Genomic DNA, 14,114 nt, shown 5'->3' with positions numbered 1-14,114 from the left:
AAAGCCATATTACTTTATTGAAGGATCACATCACAGCTTAACAAGCACAGCAAACAAGGAAAATGCTGACGTTTCGCACTAGCTATAGTGCTTAATCATAGCAAACAATCACACCTCAGAAAATTAATTAAATACCGTGTCTAATTAAACGATTTAAATAGTTAATTGAAAAATAAATTAAATAATTAAAACCCACAAAATAAGTAAAAAAAAAAACATTATTTTTAAAAAACATAATGTTTTAGAGAATTTAATGAATATCTTCTTAAAATGCAAATATGAATGAGTGAAAATATAAATCAGATTATGTTATTATCTATCACCTAACAACGTGTGATAACGTGTGAACAAATGTGATTGTATGAGAAATGAAAAAATATGAGTGATGAGAAAATATAAGAAAAATAGAAATCTGTAATGCAATAAATTGTTAAATAAACCACAAAGTATAAAAGTTCATGGCTTAGCTTACTATAGGAAAAAAATACTCAACATATAATACTCAAATGTTAATCATAAGTTAATGAACTAATGAATTGAATAAATAAATGAACAAATAATTAAATTATGTTAAATGAGTGCTTTACATCCATAAAGTTAAATAAATAAATAAGTACCCTTGTCCGTGTTGCTATAAAGCCCTTTCCCACACATGAAACCCATGTGTGTGTGTATATATATATATATATATATATAAAAATAAAACGGAAACGACCATTTAATAACCTACCTGTAAATAAAAAGGTTATAAACCTCACTACATATCTCATAGTGTGTGTATAGGCTTATGTAGAGGCATATGAAGACATATAGAAAAAAACTCTTATAATTCTACTGAAAAAAATGTCCTCAAGTCTAAGGCACTGGGTGTTTGCATATTCATGGATATCACAAAAACCCCAGCGCGCATGCATAGTATGCATTAAAGGGATTATTGTGTATTGATTCCTTGAGGATTACGCTGACCCACTGTCACAGCACTAACCCAATTATCCACACACAATGAATGAAATGAACGCAATAAAGTAAATTCTTTATAATACTAAGAGATGCATACAGTACCTTGCGAAAGTATTCGGCCCCCTTGAACTTTTCAACCTTTTGCCACATTTCAGGCTTCAAACATAAAGATAAATAATAAATTTTAATTTTTTGTGAAGAATCACCAACAAGTGGGACACAATTGTGAAGTGGAACGAAATCTATTGGGTTTTTGAAACTTTTTTAACTAATAAAAAAATGAAAAGTGGGGCGTGCAAAATGATTCGGCCCCCTTGCGTTAATACTTTGTAGAGCCACCTTTTGCTGCGATTACAGCTGCAAGTCGCTTGGGGTATGTCTCTATCAGTTTTGCACATTGAGAGACTGAAATTCTTGCCCATTCTTCCTTGCAAAACAGCTGGAGCTCAGTGAGGTTGGATGGAGAGCGTTTGTGAACAGCAGTTTTCAGCTCTTTCCACAGATTCTCGATTGGATTCAGGTCTGGACTTTGACTTGGCCATTCTAACACCTGGATACGTTTATTTGTGAACCATTCCTTTGTAGATTTTGCTGTATGTTTGGGATCATTGTCTTGTTGGAAGATAAATCTCCATCCCAGTTTCAGGTCTTTTGCAGACTCCAACAGGTTTTCATCCAGAATGGTCCTGTATTTGGCTGCATCCATCTTCCCCTCAATTTTAACCATCTTCCCTGTCCCTGCTGAAGAAAAGCAGGCCCAAACCATGATGCTGCCACCACCATGTGTGACAGTGGGGATGGTGTGTTGAGGGTGATGAGCTGTGTTGCTTTTACGCCAAACATATCGTTTTGCATTGTGGGCAAAAAGTTGGATTTTGGTTTCATCTGACCAGAGCACCTTCTTCCACATGTTTGGTGTGTCTCCCAGGTGGCTTGTGGCAAACTTTAGACAAGACTTTTTATGGCTATCTTTGAGAAATGGCTTTCTTCTTGCCACTCTTCCATAAAGGCCAGATTTGTGCAGTGTACGACTGATTGTTGTCCTATGGACAGACTCTCCCACCTCAGCTGTAGTTCTCTGCAGTTCATCCAGAGTGATCATGGGCCTCTTGGCTGCATCTCTGATCAGTCTTCTCCTTGTCTGAGCTGAAAGTTTAGAGGGACGGCCAGGTCTTGGTAGATTTGCAGTGGTCTGATACTCCTTCTATTTCAAAATGATCGCTTGCACAGTGCTACTTGGGATGTTTAAAGCTTGGGAAATCTTTTTGTATCCAAATCCGGCTTTAAACTTCTGCACAACAGTATTACGGACCTGCCTGGTGTGTTCCTTGGTCTTCATGATGCTCTCTGCGCTTTCAACAGAACCCTGAGACTATCACAGAGCAGGTGCATTTATACAGAGACTTGATTACACACAGGTGGATTCTATTTATCACCATCAGTCATTTAGGACAACATTGGATCATTCAGAGATCCTCGCTGAACTTCTGGAGTGAGTTTGCTGCACTGAAAGTAAAGGGGCCGAATAATTTTGCACGCACCACTTTTCAGTTTTTTATTTGCTAAAAAAGTTTAAAATATCCGATAGATTTCGTTCCACTTCACAATTGTGTCCCACTTGTTGGTGATTCTTCACAAAAAATTTAAATTTTATATCTTTATGTTTGAAGCCTGAAATGTGGCAAAAGGTTGAAAAGTTCAAGGGGGCCGAATACTTTCGCAAGGCACTGTATATATAACTAAACAATTATAATAAAGTGTGAAAGGGAAGCGCTCCGACAGAGAGTAGTAGACACCTAGTTTAATGGCTGAGTATAAATTCCTCAGAATCAATCATGTATTAACGAATCCCAAACCTTTCAAAATCAACATGGAACGGATGTATTGAATCAAAATTGAAACATTAACAACCAAAGCCCAACATGTTAAACCTTAACCATCCATGAGATACAATGTAAATCTATTGCACCCTAACACTATCAAACCTCAATCCGCTAATAAACACACACATATGTGTAGCGGCCATAACCCTTTGTAGGGTGGCTTTAACTTATTGGGCTTACTGGTTACCTCCGCTTGGCTTGTTCTTCCACGTCTAGGGATTCCCAGGGTTGATACCCAACAACTTGAATGCTGACACCAATAGTGTCCTTTTGAAAGGTTTTATTTTGCAGGGGTAACATCCAATAACACAGTCTCTCATGGGAACAGAGGGCACGGGTGAAGAACTCAGGTACCTTGAACTGCAGATATAACAAAGTCTCTAATTCCACCCAGAGAGTAGCCACTCGCAGCTGGGTACATCAAGGCTGAACAGATCTCTAGCCAGAGATCATGGCAGTCAGCACGTTGATTCAAAACTTGAAACAATTCAAGGTGTACAAGTTGTAACTAAGAGTGAACAGGAACATTTTTCTTCAGTACCTGGAACGTTCTCTGTCTCCTTAATAGTACTGAAAAAATGTATGTGGATTCGTCAAGGTCCTTCCCAACTCAGTAACCAGGCACTTCTCAGGATGCCACTTGTCGGCCCTCCTCTGAAGAGTCCTCCCCCGGTCACTTCCACGAGCTGTGGTGCCTCTCCAAGCCGAGAGCACACCCAGACACCTTGAATCCTCCCTCAGCCCTTACCCCCACCTATGCAGGGCTCCACTGCGGTGTTCCGGAGGTGCCAGTCCAGTGCTGATCCTCAGCCATGGTGGTTTTTTGTACAAGGAAGTGAGCCAAAGGTAGAAAAAGGGTCTGTGTGCTAGATTAAATAAATCGTTTATAGAGTTATGCATATACATGGTCTACTGGTCACATGTGTTGAATTCCTCCGAGATCCATGCCTCATTCATTTTTATAAATGTCAGGTAGTCAACACTGTCGTGAGCTAGGTGAGTGCGCTTATTGGTCACGATTCCCCCTGCTGCGCTGAACGTCCTTTCAGACAGGACACTGGACGAGGGGTAGGCCAACAGTTCCATTGCAGATTGGGCAAGCTCTGACCAGAGGTCAAGCCTGCCCACCTAGTAGTCCAGGGGTTCATCACTTCTCAGAGCGTCCACATCTGCCGTTAACCCGATGTAGTCGGACACCTGTCGGTCTAGGCGCTCCCTGATGCTGGATCCATGATACCTGTCGATGGGTTGGCTGAAAGAATGACCTCATATCAGAAGTCACCAACACATCTTCAAACCGCCCTCTTCTTGCAGGCGCTGTTGGATTGGTACCCGCAACTCCTTCTCTGGGAGTGGGAATTGCTCCTCTGCCAGCGCACACAAAAGCAGAATGCAGCATTTCTGTAAGCAAGGCACGGAAGTGCTCCATTCTGACAGCCCTCTGTGACGGCGGTAACATTTCCGCCATTTTGTGTTTGTACCGGGGGTCTAAGTACGTTGTCACCCAGTACTGGTCCTTGACCTTTATGCTTTTTATACGGGGTCCCTGTTAAAACACTGGAGCATGAAGGCCCCCATTTGCACTAAACTGGAAGCGGTGTGGTGGGCTGGCATCCAGGATAATGTCGTCCTCCTCGTTCTCCTCTCCCCATCCACGGACAACAACAGGGATCCCAGAAAGGTTTAAAGCGTGCTTTTCTTACTCCTCCTCATCCGCCCCGGCACCATCCTCCTCTGACTCCTCTTCAGACTCCTATTGTTGACTTGTCTCAGATAGAGTATCCCCCCCTGGGAATTCATCCAGCATTGCAACTTCCTCATCTTCCTGCTCCTCCACAGCTTGATCAATGACACGACGCAATGCACGCTCCATAAAGAAGGCATAAGGTACGATGTCACTGATGGCGCCATGGCTGTGACTGACCAGTTTGGTGATCTCATCAAATGGCCGTATAAATTTGCATGCGTCACGCATGAGCAGCCACTGGCGCAGTGAAAAAAAACCAAGCTCCACAGAACCTGTTATGCCGCAGAGTTCATACAGGTAGTCGTTAACTGCACGTTTCTGCTGGAGCAGCCTATCAAGCATATAGAAGGTTGAGTTCCATTGCGTCCGGCAATTGCAAATAAGACGTCTGACCGGCAGATTGTGTCGCGGCTGAATGTCAGCAAGGCGAGCCAATGGCCGCGTAAGATCTTCTGAAATGGGCCGAGATTTTCCTTGCCTGCCGCAAGATGTCCTGGACCCCAGGGTATTTGAAAACAAATCACTGCATGACCAAGACGTGTGCCATGCATGGCACGTGTGTAATTTTGCCCTGTTTAAATGCGCTAAGCAGATTGGCACCATTGTCACACACCACTTTACCAACTGTCAAATTGAGCGATGTTAGCCACTGATCTGCCTGTGAACGCAAAGCTGAAAGGAGTGCAGGGCCAGTGTGGCTCTTGGCTTCCAGGCACAACAGAGGCAGCACAGCATGGCAACGTCTCACCTGGCACGTCAAATAGGTTCTGGGGAGCTTGGGCGGCACAGAGGAAGAGACACTAGCAGCGGAAAAGGAGGAGTCAGCCGAGGAGGAGAGGGAGGATGGGGAAGAGGCAGGCCTGCATGCAATCCGTGGTGGTAAAACCAAATCTACACGGGTGCCACAGGTTACATGCTTGACGGCCATCAGAAGGTTCACCCAGTGGGCAGTAAAAGTTATATACCTTCCCTGCCCGTGCTTGCTAGACCATGTGTCTGTGGTCAGATGTATCTTGGCACCGACACTGTGTGCCAGAGATACATTCACTTGCCGCTGAACATGGCCATATAGCTCTGGGATGCCCTTCTCTGAGAAATACTTCCTTCCTGGGACCTTCCATTGGGGTGTTCCAATGGCCACAAATTTTTGAAAGGCCTCCGAGTCCACCAGGTTATATGGCAGTAGTTGGCGGGCTATCAGTTCTGATAAGCCAGCCATCAACCGTTGGACAAGAGGGTTATCCGGTGTCATCATTTTTGCTCGAACATTTGGCCCATGGAAGCCTGTCTTTTTGCAGAAAAACGTGAGGACGGCATGATGGAAGGTAGAGCCTGGAGTGTGGCTTTGTGGGTTCCGTTGCTCCTACTGGGCTCGGTGATGGCAGCTCATGTGCCTTCTTAAGGCAGTCATCCTTAGGTGAGTGTTGGGCTTACTGCAACTTATGCGTTGACTGCAAAGGCTGCAGATGGCAACGATATTGTCAGCAGCAGACACGTTAAAAAATCCCACACTGCATAGCCATGTGCCGGCGTCCTGGGAGCGCCAGATGTGACCGTACATGGTTGATGCCTCACTCCTGATACATTAGCAGTCTGGTTTGTCCCTCCTGTGCAATGTAAGTTCCGCCTGCTTCTCCTCCCTATCTGCTGGTCCATATCTTCCTCTGAACTCCCCTCCTCTTCCTCTCTTGTGGGCACCCATGTGACATCACTAGACACGTCATCATCGACGTCACCTTCCCCACCGCTATAATTAGAGATCTCGGAGTAGGCAGCAACACCGGGGACCAATCTCCTCCTTGGGCTGATCTGTGTACTGTCGTCAGACTGCTGAGTGGCGGTTGTTGCTACCTCCTCTTCCTGATCCAATGCCAAGAGTGGCTGAGTATCGGAAATGTCTTGTGATGGATCGGAAAATAATTCCTGTGACTCAAGCAAAGGGTATATGGTGGTGGTGTTGGTGGTAGTGTCTTTGGGGGTGCACACAGCAGAGAGTGAAGAAGAGGGTGCAGATTGAGAGGATGAGGAGGGTGCAGAAGAGTAAGGTTGAGTGAGCCACTCAACCAAGTCTGGTGCTTCCTTTGACGTAATCGCACGCACCTTCTGCAATTTGCCACTTTGGCTCAAGCCTGTTGCTCCTGCCCTACCCCTACCACCCCTGCGGAAGGGCCTGCCTCTTCCTCTGCCTGTCATTTTTTAAATGTCCCTGTGACAAAAGTCTCTAGAGAAGTGCAGTATGTATGTGGAAGGAGGTATATAATACCCTGCTTCAGTCTGTCGTTTTGGGGGGCCACTGGTCTATCACACCAGTTATAATACTTTTTTCTAATTGCGTTTGTCACTCTTTGTAGTATCGCTGCAGAACCGCTCAGCAGTCACAATGCTGCACAGTGGAAATGCACTATACTATGCTTTCTATATTTGTAAGTATTTTATACGTGTATTACACCCCTATATACTGCACACCAAATAGTACATCTATACCAGTCCTTAAAAAGACCTTTGTGGACCTAGTAGCTAGTGATTTGCATACTGTCCCTGCTCCAAACACCAAACTGTCCCTCAGTCCCTACACTGATAAAAGACAGCTGCAGAATCGGTCAGCACTCAGCAGTGCACCATAATATACTTTCTATATTTGAAAGAAAGTATATTATATGTGTACAACCCTATATACTGTACACCTATACCAGTCCTTAAACGGACCTTTGTGGACCTAGTAGTAATAGCTAGTGATTAGAATGACTGTCCCTGCTCCACACAGCATCCTTTCCCTACACTGACAAAAGACAGAATGTAAAATGGCCGCCAGATCAGGTCTATTTATAAGGTAGGGGGTATGTCCATGTGCTGAAATGTCTCAATTGGCTGTCCTGTACCCCATGATGGATGTGTCATCATGGGTCAAAGTTCTTCACAGTGTAAACACATATGTCCGCCGCGCGAACAACGCCAGAAGTCCGCCGGTTTGGCGAATTGCGAACGAGCAAAATTCGCCGTGAACCGACCACCGGGCGAACCGTAAGGTCATCTGTAGTGTGGATGCAAATTCAAATCTCAGCAGCAGAACCCCTGATGACCTAAATGTTATAGACCTAAACTTAAACATAAACATAAGCAACCCCCGAAAGCTGGTGTAAGTTTTAACAAAAAATGATTATTATACAAAGCTTCATGACAGAATGAAAACAGAACCAGTAAACCGCACTTATAATTTTAGTTAACCTTTAGTGAGTACTGGCAATGGCCAGAGACAGAATCGAAAAGGTCCAAAGATCGACGACTAGTACGCCAATGGGCATGTAGAACGATGCAAGATAGAATAGGGGATCTGTGAAACAAACCCCACAATGCAGTGCAGTAATGACAAAAGGTAAATGAAAACATAGCTTACATACGGTACGACTGAAGGTCGTCTGTCATACCAAAAATCATCTAAAATCAATGATTAAATAGTGCACTGTTACTGTATAAGGGGTGAATCATGAATATGCAGCGTGATTCAAAATCGCTCATGATGAATTAGATGGCACCAATATATTTGTGTCTTCCACATAAAGCAGTAGATTTGTAGTAGCCTGCAGCTATCAACTACATAACACTATAGCTGGACCTAAAGCTTTTTATTGTTAACAAAAATGCTATATATGTGTATATGACAAATTGCAAACGTATTGGCCACAAACAACAGATCAGAACCAAGGTGTGCCATAGTGTATATATACATATATATATATATATATATATATATATATATATATATATATATATATATGTGTAAGCCATAGTGTCCTAAAAATGGCCACAACCAACAAATCTATTAACTGTTCCACTGTTATTCGGTGTGCAGCTAATAAAGACAGCTAGCCCAGTACTATAGTGCTTGTGATTTAGCATTAACATTGGTAACCAACACTAAACCATTTTGATCGCTGGACTCATGGTAATCAAAGAAACAGACTGGATTGAGACCAACCAAACCCAGCACTGTTCCCGTGTAAACCCAACAATATATGTGTAACTAAAAACACATGTGATAATGTATTGAGGTCACTCAGAACGATATAATGATATATAACTCGCTCACACACCTACAACCCAAGAAATGGAACAGTGAACACATGACCAAACCACTATTCAATATATAATGATGGAAACAAAGTGGGATAGCCATACACCATACGATTTCAAAATCAACAGATAACAATCTCAGCCATTCGAAGACACAAAATATAATAACTACAAAAACAACAACCATGGGGGCACGGCCAAGATGGCACACTGAGTGGATGTCTGTGCTGGAGCTCTGCTGTTAAGCAGGGCCAATCTCCTGCCATCCGGCTCCAATATCGCCTGCTGATAGCTTGTTCATGCAACACCAATCCTCTAGGGCAACTAAAGGATGGGCTAAGAGGCTCCATTTCCCCCTATACCGTAGGAATCGTTCCCGGCCTGCGGGAACCGTGTGGAGAGATCTGCACACTCCTTTGCCAACATGGCATCCCAGACTGAGCAGGGGAGACAAACCTCTTCTACACAGCCGGGCCTGGCTGAAGTCCTGGCGGCCATAGCCACCTGTCAGGCTTCTACCACTGCTCTAACATCCAAAGTGGATGTTGTGCAGCTGGATGTGGGACTACTCAGGCAGGACATGGACAAAGTGAGATCCAGGCTGTCCTCTGCTGAGGAAAGGCTGGGGCACGTGGAGGACACTGTTGTAGACCATTCCAATGTTTTCCGCTCCCTGCAAACCAAGATCCATGCCCTGAAATACAAGGCTGAAGATGCAGAAATCGCAACCGGGGGAACAATCTCCGTGTAGTGGGCCTTGCAGAAGGGGTGGAGTGTCTCCACCCGACAGAGTTTGTGGAGAAGCCGCTGCATACCCTCCTGCCTGCGGCCCAGTTCTCACCTTTCTATGCTGTGGAGAGAGCCCACCGTATTCCCCCCAAACCTGTGCCCCTGGGGACGCGGCCACGCACCCTAATCCTGAAACTCCTCAACTTTAGAGACAGGGGTGAGGTGCTCCAAGCTGCCAGGGTACAGAGGGATCTCGACTACCAGAACACTAAACTTTGAATCTTCCCAGATTATTTGGTGGAGACACAGAAGCTGAGGCGATCCTTTGATCAGGTTAAAGCTGCCATGCATACCCAGGGTATTCGCTACAGTGTCCTCTTCCTGGCCCGGCTGCGGGTCCAAGGTGGTGAAACTACCAGGTTCTTTACATCACCCAGAGATCCATCCTCCTGGCTGGAATCTCTGCCACCGCACCATGGAGAGGTGAGCTCTACATCCTTTTCCCAATGCCCTGCAGGAGTCTGTAGGCTTTGAGTCATTTTTAGGTCGGGTGACTGTTCTGGACTGTTGATTTTCTGTGCAGGGTCGTTACCGGCTAAAACCGTTGCCTATGTGCACCACCAAGTTGTTATTTTACCCCCTTTGTGCCAACTGTGTTTCTCTCAAGTAATCCACTGAAGAACTGTGCCCCTGGTAAACCCAGGTGTTTTTTTCTAGTTAACCTTTATCTATCCCTGAACTGTGGAAGATCCTGCTGTATTCCATATGCTGTGTTGCCACCTGTTGCCATTGGCAACCTCCTATGGAAAAATATGCTAATGTCTTCTTTTACAATGGAAAAGGGATGAGGAATATTCTCTACCTTCAAAACATATAGTTGCAGCTTGACGAGCTTCGTTAGGCCTCTTAATATGGCTGCTGGCGCCCTCTAGTGGCCTTTTAAGGGAATTACAGGGACCTTTGGTTTACAAGATCCCAAGGTACTGTTTTCTCGCAATCACTGTTCTGCTGGGACACTTTCCTTGGTTGCACATCAATACTTCCTGTTCCTCAGCAGTTACCTTAACCACTTCAGCCCCGGAGGATCTGGCTACTCCATGACCAGAGCACTTTTTACAATTTGGCACTGCGTTGCTTTAACTGGTAATTGCGCGGTCATGCAATGTTGTACCCAAATGAAATTTGAGTCCTTTTTTCCCACAAATAGAGATTTCTTTTGATGGTATTTAATTGCCTCTGCAATTTAAAATGTTTGCAATATAAATGGAAAAAGACCGAAAATTAAAAAAAAAAATGATATTTTCTAATTTTTGTTATTAAAAAGATCCAATAAAAACTCAATTTTAGTCATACATCTCGGCCAAAATGTATTCAGCCACATGTCTTTGGTAAAAAGAATCTCAATAAGTGTATACTTATTGGTTTGCGCAAACGTTATAGCGTCTACAAACTAGGATAAATTTTCTGGAATTTAAGCAGCTTTTAGTGTATGACTGCCTATCTTATTTCTTGAGGTGCTAAAATGGCAGCACAGTACAACCCCCCCCCCCCCAAATGACCCCATTTTGGAAAGTAGACACCCCAAGGAAATTGCTGAGAGGCAAAAAAAATTACACAAAGTTGTCACTAAATGATATATTGTTCAAACATGCCATGGGCATATGTGGAATTACACCCCAAAATACATTCTGACGCCTCTCCTGAGTACAGGAACATCACATGTGTGAGAGTTTTTGGGAGCCTACCCGAGGACGGGGCCCCGAAAACCAATCAGCGCCTTCAGGATTTCTAAAGGCGTAAAATTGTGATTTTACTCCTCTCTACCTATCACAGTTACGGAGGCCCTGAAATGTCCAGATAGCACAAACCCCCCAAATGACCCCATTTTGGAAAGTAGACACCCCAGGGTATTTGCTAAGAGGCATGTTGAGTATTTTGCAGCTCTCATTTATTTATTTATTTAAATTTTCAAAACTTTGTGACAAAAAGTGAGATCTACAGAATACTCAACATGTCTCTCAGCAAACAGCTTGCAGTGTCTTATTTCCAAAATGGGGTAATTTGGGGGGGGGGGGGCTGTTGTGCTATCTGGGGATTTTATGGCCTCCGAAAACTGTGATAGACAGTGAGGAGTGAAATCAAAAATTTACGTTCTGAGAAATCCTGAAGGCGGTAATTGGTTTTCGGGTCCTGTACGCGGTTAGACTGCCAAAAAGTCTCACACATGTGGTATCCCCGTAATCAGGAGAAGCAGCAGAATGTATTTTGGGATGTAATTCCACATATACCCATGTCATGTGTGAGCAATATATCATTTAGGGACAACTCTGTGTAAAAAAAAAAAAAAAATTAATTTTTTCGAAACTTGTGGCAAAATATAAAATATTCCATGGACTCAACATGCCTCTCAGCAAATAGCTTGAAATGTCTTCTTTCCACAATGGGGTCATTTGGGGGGGTTTTGTGCCATCTTGTCATTTCAGGGCCTCCAAAACTATGATAGGCAGTGAGAAGTTATATATCACAATTTTACCCCCTTAGAAAGCCTGAAGACGGTGATTGGATTTCAGGGTCCTGTACGGGGCTAGGCTCCCAAAAAGTCTCACACGTGTGGTATCCCCGTAATTCCACATATAACCATGCCATGTGTGAACAATAAATTATTTAGTGACAACTTTGTGCAAAAAAAAAAAAAGTGTAATTTTCCTGCAACTGGTGGCAAAATATAAAATGTTCCATGGACTCAACATGCCTATCATCAAATACCTTGGGGTGTCTAAGTTCCAAAATGGAAACATTTGGGGGGTTTTGTGCCATCTTGTTGTAGCACTGACCCCCGAAGGAGCTGCTGGTTTAATTGGGCTTACCGTTACCTTCTTCTCCTCAATTCACGTCTAGGGGTTTCCCGTGGTAGATGGCTCAGTAACTTGAGAGACTGAAGACAGATCCGCATAAAGGGATTTTTATTTTGCAAAAAAACGTAGACAAGGAACAGTCTCTTATAAGATCAGAGGGTTAGGAAGAAAGTTCAGGTACTCTTAGTGTCAAAGTCATTAATGAAGGACTCGCTTACTTTGACTAAATCCAGAGAATAGCCATTCACAACTGGATGTTCACTCAAGTTGCATAGTCCCTCTCTCACAAGGCCTAGCAGCCAACAAGGTGCTTAGCTCAGGAACAAGTCTCTGCCACAGACGTTGTTGTAGAACACATAGGAAACTAAACTTGTAGAACACTCGCATGTTTGAACAATATATCATTTAGTGTACAAAAAAAAATAATTAATTTTCCCGAAACTTGTGGCAAAATATAATATATTCCATGAACTCAACATGCCTATCAGCAAGTAGCCTGGGGTACTAATTTCCAAAAAGGGGTCATTTGGGGGGGAGGGATTTGAACTGTCCAGGCATTGTATGCACAAAATTTAGAAGCTTATGTCACACATCACCCACTCTTCTACCCACTTGAAAACAAAGGCCTCATGTACACGGCTGTTGGTAAACCGAAGTTCAGAGGCAGTTGGATGCTTTTTTCAACTGCCCCAGAACTCATCCAATGTTATCTTATGTGTACATGTACACAGGTTCGTTTAATTATGCAGTTGCATTTATATGCTTTTCTTTGAAGGCAAAAAGATGAGTTCAGACGCCAAAGTTTCTGACTTTTCAGACACTAACCGAGGCTAAACGTGGCTAAACTCGGTAACTCACATTTAGCCACGTTTCGTTTACAGTCATTTTTCCTTTTTGTCTATTTGGAAAAAAAACGATTAAAAAAAAAAAAACGCTTCTAAATGCAAACACGGCTAAACACGGCCTGTAAACGTGGCAAAACTGTTTTAAACGTGGATTACTATCTGTCACGTTAAATCGTTCAGGAGAGGTTGTAAAAATGCCCTGTATACATTAAGCCTTAGGCCTCATGTACACGGCTGCTGGTAGACGGACGTTTGGGAGCAGTTGACAGTTTTATTCAACTGCCCCTGAACTCTCCTCTATGTTATCTTATCTGTCCATGTACAGTACGTGGGGTCGTTTATAGTTGTTTCTAGGAAGTTGAGATTAGAGGCATTTTTTGGAATGCAAAAAAAAAATGCCTTCAGAAGCTGAGTTTACAGGCATTTTAAGTGCTTCTAAGTAACTTGCGTTTAGCCACGTTTAGTTTAGAGGCGTTTTTCATTTTTGGCTATTTTTTTTAAAGCGCTTCTAAACGCAACAAAACGCCACTATACGCGGCATATAAACGTGGCAAAACGGACGTTTTAAACGTGGGTTACTCTCTGTCAAGATAAATCGTTCAGGACAGGTTAAAAACGTCCCATGCACATAAAGCCTAATGCCGCATACACACGGCCGGAATTTCCGATGGAAACAGTCCGATGGGAGCTTTTGATAGGGTTTTCCGACCGTGTGTATGCCCATCTGTCTTTTTGTGTCGGCATTTTCGAAGGACTTTAGATTGAGAGCCTGTTCCTAATTTTTCTGATTGCCACAGGTGCAGCATCTAGGCCTGCTTCCTGCAGCCTGGCTAAAGGCTGACATACACGGCAGCTGGATGGGGCTGAACACTTTACTGCCTTTGGAAGAAAAAAGGCCCAGGGACTAAAGACCACCATTTCTTTGTGAAGAACAAGGAAGGGTTCCTTACTGGATAAGATTGATAATTCTGAAATCTGTCTCATTGACATAATACACTGATAAAACCCACCTTATAAGTAAGGT

The sequence above is a fragment of the Lithobates pipiens genome, unplaced genomic scaffold (assembly GCF_037356315.1).
Source record: "Lithobates pipiens isolate NorthernLeopardFrog02 unplaced genomic scaffold, aLitPip1_a1.2 Scaffold_8, whole genome shotgun sequence".
Classification (NCBI taxonomy): Eukaryota; Metazoa; Chordata; class Amphibia; order Anura; family Ranidae; genus Lithobates; species Lithobates pipiens.
The sequence above is the reverse complement of the archived record's forward strand: the minus strand, read 5'-3'. Positions refer to the sequence as shown.